Below are 13,242 nucleotides of genomic sequence, written 5' to 3'. Positions count from 1 at the left end.
GCTGACATCTGTGACTAATGAATGTTATATTGGCTTAGGCTGTGACTAATGAAATAAATGTTTTGAAAACCTTTCTAAGTTACCATTTCATAAACTGTAATCAGGTCATGATGAACCAGATAGATTCCTACAAATGGAACTTCTTGTTCCATCGTTCCCCATTCTTTCCAGCCAATGCCTTCGGTAGAGGTGATTAACCTGCCTTGGTCTTTGGTTGTCTTTTATGTACAATAGCTATTTAGTTATATTTCTCGTCTAGTGAACATGGCAAAAACACTTTGGCTAATTGAACATCATGACCCACTGTTAAATAAGAAAATTAATGTTGCAGGAGGAAAGACAGGTACGCTTCATCCAATTAGCTTCGTCGAGATGCTGGCTCTGGCCAATATTCACTAAAAACTGTCCCTTTTAATCATTAAGCACTGGAGGAGGTAATGCTGGAAACTTTTCTCCTCCAGTGCTGTTCCCATCATGCTACTCACCATCCCGCTGCTCTGGTTTTCCCATGAGAAAGGTCTTTGTGACAGAACATGACTTTTCCTCTGTATCCTGTCATAGGGTAGAAAGGGGGGGAGGCATATCTGGTTTTATAATCCTGACTTTCGTCTTTACCTCAAATTAGTCACCAACTCTGGGTTGGGAAATGACTGGAGATTTGTGGGTGGAACCTGGAGAGGATGGGGCTGGAAGAGGGATATCAGCTGAGTATAATGCCATAGACTCCACCCTCCAAATCAGCCATTTCCTCCAGAGAAACTGATCTTTATAGTTTGCTGATGGGTTGTAATTCTGGGAGATCTCCAAGCCCCAGCTTGAAAGTTGGCAATTCCTAAATTAGTTACAATCTCCAACAGTGAGAAAGAAGTGAAGCGCACCTTTCCCTAATGCAGGGGTAGGCAAACTGTGGCCCTCCAGATGTTCATGGACTACAATTCCCACAAGCTCATGGGAATTAAAGTCCATGGATATCTGGAGGGCCACAGTTTGCCCACCCCGGCCCTAATGCATAGATTACCTTAAAGCTGTGAGGGAGGTGGAAAGGGTTTGTAAAATTTCCCACAGCCCTGAAACTGCATGTGTGGGGATCTGGGATAGGACCATGGGAGTCTATGTATCTATGACTGGTCTCTGAATCTGAATCTGTTATTTATACAGCACCTCTGAGGGATTGTCAGAGGCTATACCCTGCCAAGGGACTTATAAGGTTATAGGATTGTATTGCTAATGTGTTGCATATCTTGTTGTTGTTAGTTGCGAATTCGTGTCCGACCCATCGCGACCCCATGGACAATGATCCTCCAGGCCTTCCTGTCCTCTACCATTCCTTGAAGTCCATTTAAATTTTCACCAACTGCTTCAGTGACTCCATCCAGCCATCTCATTCTCTGTTCTCATTCTCTTTTGCATATCTTACTGATATTAAAATCTAGGGCAGTTTCACATTGATGTTCTGTACCTGATTGGTTAAGCAGATATGATTAGTTGGTGGCTTTTTCTGTTACAGAGATTGCTTGGGAAAATGCAGATGTGAAAAACAGAAATATATAAGAAAAGACCAAACCAGCAAAGCTATGGCCTCAGTTCTAACATGTCAGATGGAACCAGCAGTGAGAACAAAGCATCACACCTCCTGCTAACTGATGTCAGTGTAGTTCCATTTGTTGCTAAGTGATGATGTGTGTGGAGATAGTTCAAGGTGTCTTTGAGTTTATTAGGCTTGCCTTTAAAATGTGGATATTGAGTGTGCTCTGAAGTTCTGGAAGTACAGGCTGCAAATCTTTCCTCTTCCTTCTGGTCTTCTGCAGGGATTAGTTGCTGACTCCTTACAGACCTTCAAAGCAAATCTCCTGTACAGTTCAATGCAAAACTGTTTCATTCCTTTGAAAACCATAGAGGTATGATGCTTTTAATCAGGTTTTTTCCCCTCTTTTTTGTAAATATACTGTGTAATTTTATCAGATCTCAGAAGCTAAGCAGATCCTACTCTGTCTAGTATTTGGATGGGAGGTCAGGACCGTGATGCAGAGGCAGCCAATGGCTGGCCACCTCTGAATGTCTCTTCCCTTGAAAACCCTACAGCAGGGGTAATCAACCTGTGGTCCTCCAGATGGTCGTGGACTACAATTCCCATGAGCCCCTGCCAGCAAACGCTGGCAGGGGCTCATGGGAATTGTAGTCCATGACCATCTGGAGGACCACAGGTTGACTACCCCTGCCCTACAGGGTCACCATAAGTCAGCCTTCAGCCGTGCCATGTCTGCCCTTTCCACCCCCACTCCCACTATATATATGGATTTAAATGATCAAAAGAGGAAGATTTGTTTTTGCACATTTTTCAAAGTCTCTCACTCCTCGTGCCTGTGTCCTCAGATTCACCTTCTCGTCCCACCATACTTACTCAAGCCTCCATCATAAATTCACCTCATGATTGATCATTTTGATCACTCTGTGGTCTGTTTGGTTGACCTCTTCCATACTTTTTGCGATGCAACTATTGGAACAGAACACAATAGTGCAAATGACCATGCCGTAGATATGTACAAGGGCATTATAAAATTAGCAGTTCTATTCTCAGTATCACTTGATCTCTATCACTTGATCTTCTGCTGGTGCTCTACCGCCATCTCTTTAAGGCAATGGCTATTTCCACAGCTTGGTGTAATGGTTAAGAGAAGCAGCTTCTATTGCGGCAAGCTGGATTTGATTCCCTGCTCCTCCACATGCTGGGTGACCTTGGGCTAGTCACAGTCCTGTTAGAAACTGTTCTCACAGAGCAGTTTCTCTCAGAACTCTCTCAGGGGCTTTACGCACCGGGATCTTTGTTGCAAATTGGTCACTGAATGAAAAATCGCCATTTAAAGTAGTGGAATTCGTCGTTATGCATACCTGCCTTTGTGGTGGAATCCAGTTGCGTTTTGTAGCGTTTCCCACAGGCTTCCGGTCTCGGCAGAAATCGCTAGAAAGGAAGCGCTATTGCTGAGCTGTCCCGCCCCTGGCCATCAAGCAGCCAATGGGCAGCCGTTAGCATGCTCCCAAACAGCCCCTTTCCCTTTAAGAAAGGTTTTTTAAAAAAAAAACAGACCCATAGCAACGAATCTGGGTAGATTCGTTGCAACGGAGAGACCCATCCAGCTGCCTGGTGTGTTTGAGCTGTCGTTTGATCGTTTGATCGTTGCCACGCTGCCTCCGAGTGGAACCCCCCCCCCTCTCACAGGCCCGATTTTCGGCTGAATGAATGTGTAAAAATTAATGGGAAAATACATCAGCAAACGGGCTTTTCTGTGGTTTGTGCTTAGTGACTAAAGGGGAAGGACTGAAGCCGGGGAAGCCTCTAAACAGAAGAGGCTTGCTGGTGCATTTATCCCCGCTCGCTCGGAGAAAAAAAAATGGCGATCGCTTCGCCGGAAGATCAGAGAAGAGAGCCAGGGGGAGGGACTTTGTAGAAACCGCAACAATGTTAACGCACAGGTCTTTTTCGCTAGTGTTGCAGATTGGTTGCAGGAGTGTATCGCTTTCCGGAGGGTGAATCCACTTTTGGGGATTTCCCTGAAAGCGCTACAAGGAAGCGCTTTTTGCAGATTGGTTTCAGGTGTGTGGCAGATTGTCGACAACGTCGTGCGTTATGGCAAATCAATAGCGTTTTCAATTAGCAACCATTGTGCGATTTTGAAGGCGTGCAAAAAGCTCCTCAGTCTTACCTACCTCACAGGGTGTGTGTTATGGGGCGAGGAAGGGGAAGCAATGAAAAGCAGGGTATAAAAACCAACTGTTCTTCAGGATGCAGACCGAGCAAAGAGGCTACTAAGCAATGAGACAACCTCCCCCCCCCCCCCCGCCCCAACAAGTGATAATTCAGCTGGCTAAGTTTTGCGCTACTGCCATAAAAATCTGATGCTCCAAAGTAATACAGTTTTATTTTAGGATTTGCTTTAATTGTATTATTGATTGCTTGATTGTTTGATTATTAGATTTTTATCCCACCACCTTTCCAAGGACTCGTGGTGGCTTACAGAATAAAACCATAAAACCCCATACGTAACAATACCCACAAACAGTACAACAAACCTGGCAGAGAACTCTCTACCCTCCCCTTACTGCCACCCTAGGCGGTGTGCCCGGATGTTAATGCGGGAACCTGATCACTTACATTTAATGACCATACTGTTTTTGTCTTTTACAATTCTGTTTATACATAACGTGGTCTGACTGACAGTAATATAGTTTGACTGGCTGGGGTTCCTTAGAGACTGCCTCCTCCTGCACTATCTCTGTTCCTGGCTGTGGGTTTGGGTGGGGTCTGCTGGCTGCCTCTTCCTCAGAGGAGTCATCTGTATCACTTGGCTCAGCTGGAGCTTGCTGGTCCACGGCAGTTAATTCAATGGCTGATTGACATTATTATTTCAAGAAAATGATGTTCTTGGGGTTGTGCTAGTCGTCCTTTTGGGCAGATCCAGTCTAGCTCCAAACTCAGGCAGCATTTCCACCACCCTTTCTTATCACTGCCTACACAACTGTAGGTGCAACATGGTACTAAGCTTCACCCCCTTTCCCAGATGTGCTGGAAGGCTCCTACCACTTCAAAAGAAGCTGCTCAGCAACAGGGGCGCTCCTTCAAAACACAGCCGCAAGGCATTTGATGGCCTGTGTTGGACACTCCTTGTCACACTGGATGCCAAAGGTTGCTTGCCAATTAACCGTACCGATCCTGAGCAACCCATCCTATTTCTGCCAGACTATTGTGGTCTAATCAGTTTACAACCAGGCCTGTTTAAATGACAGTGCCCTCTCCACAAAAGGGTGTCACACTTGGCCAGTCTGTCAACGACCCCAAACGTTCAGCAGCAGCAAAAAATGCCTGCAAGTGAGAGGGCAGAACTGAGGAAACAGCCAGCTACTCTCAACCAATTCCATAACATTTTGGTGCTACATCTCAACCAAAAGTACCTCCTGCCTCATTTGAGGTTAATGGGGCCACAGCAAAGTGATCCAAGGCATTATCTGCTATGAATGTCTCATTCTATTATCTGCGCAAATTGACTTCAGTTGACTTTGGCAAACGGTTGTATTCTTGGTGCAGAGGAGAGGACACGCAGAGGAGAGGATATGCAGTAATGGGTTTAAACTACAAGTACAATGATATAGGCTAGATATTAGGAAAAAATGTTTCACAGTCGAGTAGTTCAGCAGTGGAATAGGCTGCCTAAGGAGGTGGTGAGCTCCCCCTCACTGGCAGTTTTCAAGCAAAGGTTGGATACACACTTTTCTTGGATGCTTTGGGCTGATCCTGCATAGAGCAGATGGCCTGTGTGGCCAAACTCTATGATTCTATGATTCTATGGTTAGGAGTGCCAACTTCTAATCTGGTGAGCCAGGTTTGATTCTCTGCTTCTCCCACACATGCAGCCAGCTGGGTGACCTTGGGCTCGCCACAGTACTGATAAAACTGTTCTGACCGAGCAGTGATATCAGGGCTCTCTCAGTCTTACCTACCCCACAGGGTGTCTGTTTTGGTGACAGGAAAGCGAATGTGATTGTAAACGACTCCTTCTGGTAGAGAAAAGCAGCATATAAGAACCAACTCTTCTTCTCTCTCAAACTGCCCTGGGAAGATTAGCCCAATAGCAGCAGCTAGCAATCCTAGGGATTGTTTCCTTACTGGCCAGCTCTATTCTCCCTTCCACCATGTTTCTTCTTCTTATTCCTTCCAAATATTTAGAAATCCTCAGAGGTTTATGTCTTCTTTGCTTTTAATTGCAATAAGGTTGATCTGTTCATATTCTTTGTGAATATTCTGTATGATTTTTTTAAATTTAAGTGTTCTGTTTTGGTAAATTCCCATGCCTTGCTCTTACACACAGACCATTTTCAAACTGCCTTTATATTCTGTTTTAGTAACTGGTCGCTAATGGACTTTTTGTGTAATTCAGTTAGAGCCATTTTAGTAACCAGCCGATAGTGGAATTTGTTCACCTGTTCATACAGACCTGCTTGTGTCGGGTTAGCAAAGCGCAGTTGATCTGCTTTTGAGGGAAATTGCTTTCATCCATTTTCTACCCCTTTGTTGTCTCTGAATCACTGTGGCGTGCTGCTTAAAATGTCCAGAGTGCTTCCTACAATGCTGCTTCCCCCCACCCTTTTTCACCACTTTCAAAAAACATTCTAAGTTGAACACTTGAGCACTAGACCAATATAGTGCTCTAGTACTGCAGCGGCACCATTGAGATGTCTTGACTCAGCCTCTCCAAGGAAGACTGCATGGTGGGAAAGGGCGGGGGATTAAAGCAACGCTGTTGGAAATGGCCAGAGATGGCTCATTAATGGAAGAGAATTCACTGTACGAAACCCCCATCCCTGTTTCACTTTACTTGATACCGGGCCAACAGCAAATATTATCCAGTTTAGAACAATAATGTGAAAGCCTTCAGTCTAAATAACATACTTTGAATCTACTTTCAATGCACAGTGCAACTGGATTTTCCTGGGTGAGATGCCAAAATCCATGTGAAAACCATTGCTTAAGTGGAGTGAAACTGAACTAGTTAGTGTGCGTGAAAGCACCCTAATAAGTGTCTCAACTTTGAGGTTCCTGCATCCATATCAGTCACCATCAGAATTCCTTTGCTTCAATCAGCATTTCCTTGCTTCAGCCTTCCAGAAAATCTTGTGCTGGAACATTCTAACACTCTCCGTGGTTAATAATGGCAGGGAGGATAATGCAAGCTCTACCTTGTTCTGTTGACTTTTTCTCCTTCCCATGTCTAGTTTAAAATTTCGTGCATTCACAGAGGTATGTTTACTGTCCTCATGGCCTTAAGAGAAAATGGCTTCTTGTTTCATTCATGGTGTGCTTCAAAGCTGACGGAGGGGGCCTCTAAAAGTCATTAGAAAACCTTTTCAGGTATTTAAGAAGCTAGTAAAGCACTGTTAATGAACTAGGTTGGCAGAAAGTTTGGAAAATTTTCTGATGGTGGTAAAAGATGCTTGTGTTCTGATCTTGAGATGCTGAATGTGTGCATGTTGGCTGCAGTGAGCAGCTATGACAAGCCAGTATTTTGACATTTACACCTAAAGTTTATCATAACCCAAATAAGCACTAGCACATTTCATCATCTGGCTTCAATTTGGAACTCTGGAGGACTAATGAGCCTTATAAATGGTTCATCCATTGTTGAATTGTTCTATAGGCCTCTGAGCCAAAAGATTGCTTATCATTACACTATTCCATAATCAATAACACATAGATCTTGTGGCTACAGCATAATTACAGCCTGTATCTGCCACTTATAAAACTTTTAGAATGGGAACTTACCATGAACTTGGTCCCATTTTTCTCCCTTTAGACTCAGATTGGATTTTTTAGAGTATAGGTTCGGTATGTTTGAAAACAATCTCTCTCCCCCTCCTCTCCCCAAGCAAAACTGACCTTATATAAGTCCCCTAAGCATCCTAGTGCTCCAGGAAGAGGGTCTGCGAAACAATAAAACAGCTTGATACACATCATTGTGCAGTTATCGACTGAAATATCACATTGCTACAGCTATATATAGAAAAGAACAGGGCATAATTTCTAATCCTCACAGATAAAAATGACTTTCTTCAGGAATACCTTTTCCCCCCTTAGCAATCCTTTCAGCTTCACGCTGTTTCTGAGCAGAGTTTTATCATCGTAGAAGAAAAAGATGTATTAAGTATATTAAATCTCAGCTAAGTCTGCAAAAGCTGTACTCATGACGCTGATGTAGCCTGTGCTTGGCATTAGGTTTAATTCCTCTGGTTGCAACTTTTTATTAGCTTTAAATGCTTTTTCTGTTCATGACATTCTTTTTCATAAACTCATTACTAAGTTCCTGATTAAGCAGTTCATGAGTGAACTGAAGTGTATTGCAGACAGAGGGGAAATGTGCGTACTGTTTAACCTCCGATTGTTTCAGGGTTGTAAAAATCTGCAGATAAGCCATTTCCTTCCTATAAAATCCTCAAAAATGTGCTCTGTGAGTGAGTGAAGATCCTGTACATTCCTGCGTAATTTCCAGCATATTACTCATTAAATCAAAGCTCTTGCGAATATATACAACACACTTTCATGCCAATAAAGTTTTTCTGAATCTGAATCATACAATATTCAAGGAGGCTCAAGGTGGAAATTTGTGATTCTCAGCAAAGGCAGTTCTATTAAATACATCAGCTTAGTAAAAGGCAGTCCAACCTTTAAACAAACCAAACAACACAAAAATATGTTTTTATATGGTCCAGATGCAATTCAGATATTAATTTAGATTAGCAATATTAGAGAGCAAAAAAGTGATATTAATTGAGCTCGGTATTGCTTTATTGTTTTCTGAATGCCTAGCTCATTAAGCTATACGAACCACTCTGAAAATCAAGTTAATGCTAAAATTCAGTGGTAGCTGTTGAGAGCTAGCCTGAAGAAACTATGAAAATTTCTGTCAGTTCTCTCTTCTGAAGTTTGCAATATTCCATCAAAGATCTTTCATTTTTGGTAACAGTTGGGGGGAAAAGTCATCACTTGTGTCTTCTCATCATTTACTTACTGTAGCTTGGGGCAGGTCTGGATTTCAGAAGCTGTTTGAGCCACTTTGAATATCACTACTTTGAGTCTGTCTCACACAAAACTAACTAGTGATTATTTCATCATTAGGTTTTTGTCATATGTGCGTTACTGGCCTGATAAAGAATGATGCATAATGACACAGAAAGTGAAATAAAAATCGACAAGCAGCAACTTTTGCATCCTTATCAATAAAAATGAAGTGAACTGAAACCGGTGAAATTAAAATGACCATATTGCCCAGCTGTAATTATAGGCAGATATATTGTTTTGTTTTTCAGACTAGAAGTATTATATATTTTCTGGATTGTTGTTAAGCTGTTTTAGCAAAATGAGCCTAACAATCTCAAGCAGTTTCTTCTTGGAAATAGTTGAAGCCACTCCTGAAGAAAGTGTTTCCCAATCTGAAGAACTTTGGACTTCAATGAAGAGCATTGTTCTGTGTGCATCTTTGTAGTTTCTCCTCTGGATAGAGCTTGAAGGCTCTTCAAGGATCATCTAGTCCAACCCTCTGCACAATGCGGGAAATTCACAGCTACTGCCCCCCAGTCTCCAAGTGACCCTGGCTGTTTTTTTCCAGAGAAAGACAAAAAACCTTCCAGGATCTCTGGGCCAATGACTTCTAGGAAAATTCCTTCCTAACCACAAAGTATCCATCAACATTACCATGGGCATATAAAAAGGTCCACCAGAGCCAAGCATTTGCTTGTCTCCTTCTGCCCTCCCTCTCATGATCTGCCTAACTTCTGTGAGTCATATAATTGGCAGTGCTGTCAAATGGCTATCTAGCCTCTGCTTAAGAACTTCCACAGAAGGAGAGCCCATCACCTCCTTAGGAGGCCTGTTTCACTGAGGAACTGCTCCGTCAGGAAGTTCTTCCTATCTTTCATCAAAAAGCCTTCTCATTGAATTTCAACCCATTGACTTCTGTCCAATGTTCTGGGGCAACAGAAAACAAAACCACTCCATCCTATAAGACAGCCCTTCAAATATTATGGCTATCATATATAGCAACTCTATAGCAACTCTCAGTTGTCTCTGCTCCAGGCTCAACATACCTAGCTCCTTCAGCCTTTCCTCATAGGACAAGGTCTCCTCTAGATCAACACCCTTCTTAAACTCTGGTGTCCTACACAGTGCTCCAAGTGAAAACAGTACTCCAAGAGAGGTCTAGCCAGAGCAGAGGAAAGTGATAGTAGCACATTGTGTGATTTGGACACTATACTTCTGTTAATATAGCCCCAAATTTCATCTGTCTTTCTAGCTACTGTGCCTCACTGCTGACCTCTGTTCAGTGTATGGTCTAATAATCTCCCTAGACCCTTTTCGCTACTATCAAATCTAACCACCCCAATCCTACAACTATGCCTTTGATTGTTCTTACCTTTACATTTATCTCTTTTGAAACTAATTTGTTAGTTTTAGTCACGTTTTCCAGCCTGTCAAGATCATCCTGAATCTTGATCCTGTCTTCCACTGTATTTGCTACCCTTGTGTCACATTCAGGGCAGCGCTGAGCAGGTTAACTCTACCCAGGCTTTTGGGACTGCACGAATACAACAGTACCAAGTAGAGCATGGACTGCTAACCAGCCCATAGTCAGGGACCCAAAGGTTCAGACTAAAGGTCAGGAGGAAATGAGGGTCTGGAGTTTGGAAGCTGGGACAGGATATGGGTCTGTAGGTGGAAAAGCATAAACAGCTTAAAAACAGATTGGAGGGGAAGCTGAGTGAGCCAGCTCGCAGAGGGGGTGGCAAGCAAAGTTGCTTAAATTCAGTTTTATGAACATCTCCTTTTAACTTAATGAACATAGCTCCCAGCTTCCTGAGGGAAGGGTAGAAATAATTACAAAATGGAGTCCATATTCTGTTTTCTCTGAAAAATGCATAACAGTTAAGTTGCAGAAACTGCGTCATTTTAACCATCTGTCCAGTTCAGCAAATAATATTTTCCTTCCTCAAACCAAGTTAAAAAACAACCTGGCCTGCTGTTTGAAAATAAACTATGGATTGAAGTGATAACACAAATATCTCCCTGAGGGATTTTCTCCAAAGGGACATTCTAAAGAAAACAAAAGCAAGAAAAAAAAATGTGTTGCTGTGAGCAGATATCTCGGTAGAAGCAGCAGCACTGACAACAAATAAACCCAGTTGGCTTTTATGCCATTAAAAAAATCTCACCGTATCTCTAATTTTTAATGAAAACGGTATCATTTGTTATAAAAGATAGTTGACAAAGAATTCTCCTTTGGAAATTGGTCATTGTATAGAAAGCAAACATAGACCACAGAAATATGGGGTTGGATCCAATCAGCTTTTCCTTTGTTGAAAAAGGGAATGGGACTGTTTTGCCCATGGAGCTTGCATGCATAAAACCAACGTGGGAGGTGAATTGGGTGAGACTTTGTGGAAAAGAAGGCAGCATAGACTATTAATCATGATAATTTTGTGCTTTTAAGTTCCAGTCTATTTATGGTGACCCCAGGACCATGCGGTTTTCATGACAAGAGATGAACAGAGGTGCTTTGTCATTCCTTCCTCTGCACAGCAACCCCGTCCTCCTTAGTGATTTCCCATCCAAGTATTAACCCTAGCCAGCTCCCAAGTTCTGGCAAGATCAGGCTGATTTAGGCAGTCAGGCTGCTGAAAAAAATACAGAAAACAATGAGAGACTCATGTGTTGTTAGCTATAATTAAAACATGTCTGCAAGATAGAGATTCTATCCTGCTGCTGCCTGTATGTATGTTTGTGGTTGTACAAGGACTTCTGTATGGTGCCTTTAAAGGTAAAGGTAAAGGTATCCCCTGTGCAAACACCAAGTCATGTCTGACCCTTGGGGTGACGCCCTCCAGTGTTTTCATGGCAGACTCAATACAGGGTGGTTTGCCATTCCCTTCCCCAGTCATTACCGTTTACCCGCCAGCAAGCTGGGTACTCATTTTACCGACCTCGGAAGGATGGAGAGCTCAGTCAACCTCGAGCCGGCTGCTTGGATCGAACTCCCAGCCTGATGGCCAGAGATTCAGACAGCGTGTCAGCTGCCTTACTACCCTGAGCCACAAGAGGCTTCTATAGTGCCCTTACACACCTATAAACAATGCCCATCTCATTGTTTTCTGTTTTAACAGGATTCTTTTAAGATCCCAGAGAAATGAAAACTTTTTTTAAAAAAAAGGATATGATTCTGTTTCGGTCCTAGTGAGTATTGTTCTGTAAGTAATATATTACTTGAGCAAGAGGGATTGAATGCTAGGCTGTCATTTCCTGGAAAAGTTTGAAAAACACTTTTGTTTTGCAACACGAAGGCTCATTTGTGGGTGTGATATTTTCTCACCTGGAGTCATTATCTGCTGGTTTCTGACTACATAATTGTTTCTGCAGCAGTGAATCACAGTGCTGGAAACAAATGAAATCCGATGCCAAAAAACAAACAAACCCAACAACTGTTTTCATGCAAATGTCCCTCAAAGTATATGCCAAAAGCACAGAAATAAAGTCACTTTGAATGCAGTGGAGAAATATTTTAAAACGGCTTCCCATGAAGTAGTGTTATTACTGTATAATGCGATTATGATCCAGGATTATATATTGGCAAGGCTTCATTTTTTTGCAAAACTTCTGTGGGCAATGGAAAGTAAATTTGCATACCTTGTGACTGAACATAGGCAACCTGCTATCCATAGTGGTATATCAAGTTTTGAGAGGCTTGTGTTCCTGGATGCCTGCTGAGAACTGCAAAAATATTATTATTTATCTAACCACTCCTTTCCTATGGAGACATCAGTTGCTTATATCATACTCCTTTTTTTCTATTTTAGGCTCACAATAGTCCTGTGAGGTAGGTTAGACTGAGAATATGTGACTGGCCGAAGGCCATCCAGCTCTCCGTGGTAGAGTGAGAATTCAAAGTATCCCAGATGCTAGTCTGACACTCTGTCCACTATGCCAGAGCTAGTCAACCTGTGGTCATCCAGATGTTCATGGGAATTGTAGTCCATGAACATCTGGAGGACCACAGGTTGACTACCCTGCACTACGCCACATTAGCTCTTGAATGAAGATTTGAACCTGACGGGTCAAAACCAAAGGCCCTGGTGGATGATAGGTATTTAAAATGGTGACTAAAACTCTAGGGACAGAGATATAAGCTTTTTCATGGGCTATTCACATATCATAGAATGCACAGGTTTCGCCTGAGCTCCTTCCCATCTTTGTGTCACACACAGCTTACTTGTTCACCCCATGTGCACAGTTACTGATTCGGATTGAGCCTTTAGTGTGCATGGAGAGATGCTTCAACTCTCTTCTGTATAACTGGAGGGTGGGGGGAAAGTGTTTGACTCATTATGGGATTGTTTCAGGTAGGGGAAACGGTGTAGAGGACGAGGTCTTGGATCCCATCTCCCTGTGGTTCAAACTTGAATAGGGTGCCATGTGCACAGGACTTAAAGTGAGCATGCAGGGGGAGCCCACAGACAGATCCTCATGAACTTCACATTATATGAACTGGCCCTTAGTCACCGTATCCTGTAGGTCAGTGGTTCTCAACCTACCTAATGCAGTGACCCTTTAATACAGTCCTTTCACAGAAATTAAATTGAAACTGACCAATGGTGTGGAGATCCATTGGTCATGATTGCATATAAACAGGTTTTTTTCCCGGGATTTCT

The sequence above is a fragment of the Paroedura picta genome, chromosome 9 (genome assembly GCF_049243985.1).
Source record: "Paroedura picta isolate Pp20150507F chromosome 9, Ppicta_v3.0, whole genome shotgun sequence".
Classification (NCBI taxonomy): Eukaryota; Metazoa; Chordata; class Lepidosauria; order Squamata; family Gekkonidae; genus Paroedura; species Paroedura picta.
The sequence above is the reverse complement of the archived record's forward strand: the minus strand, read 5'-3'. Positions refer to the sequence as shown.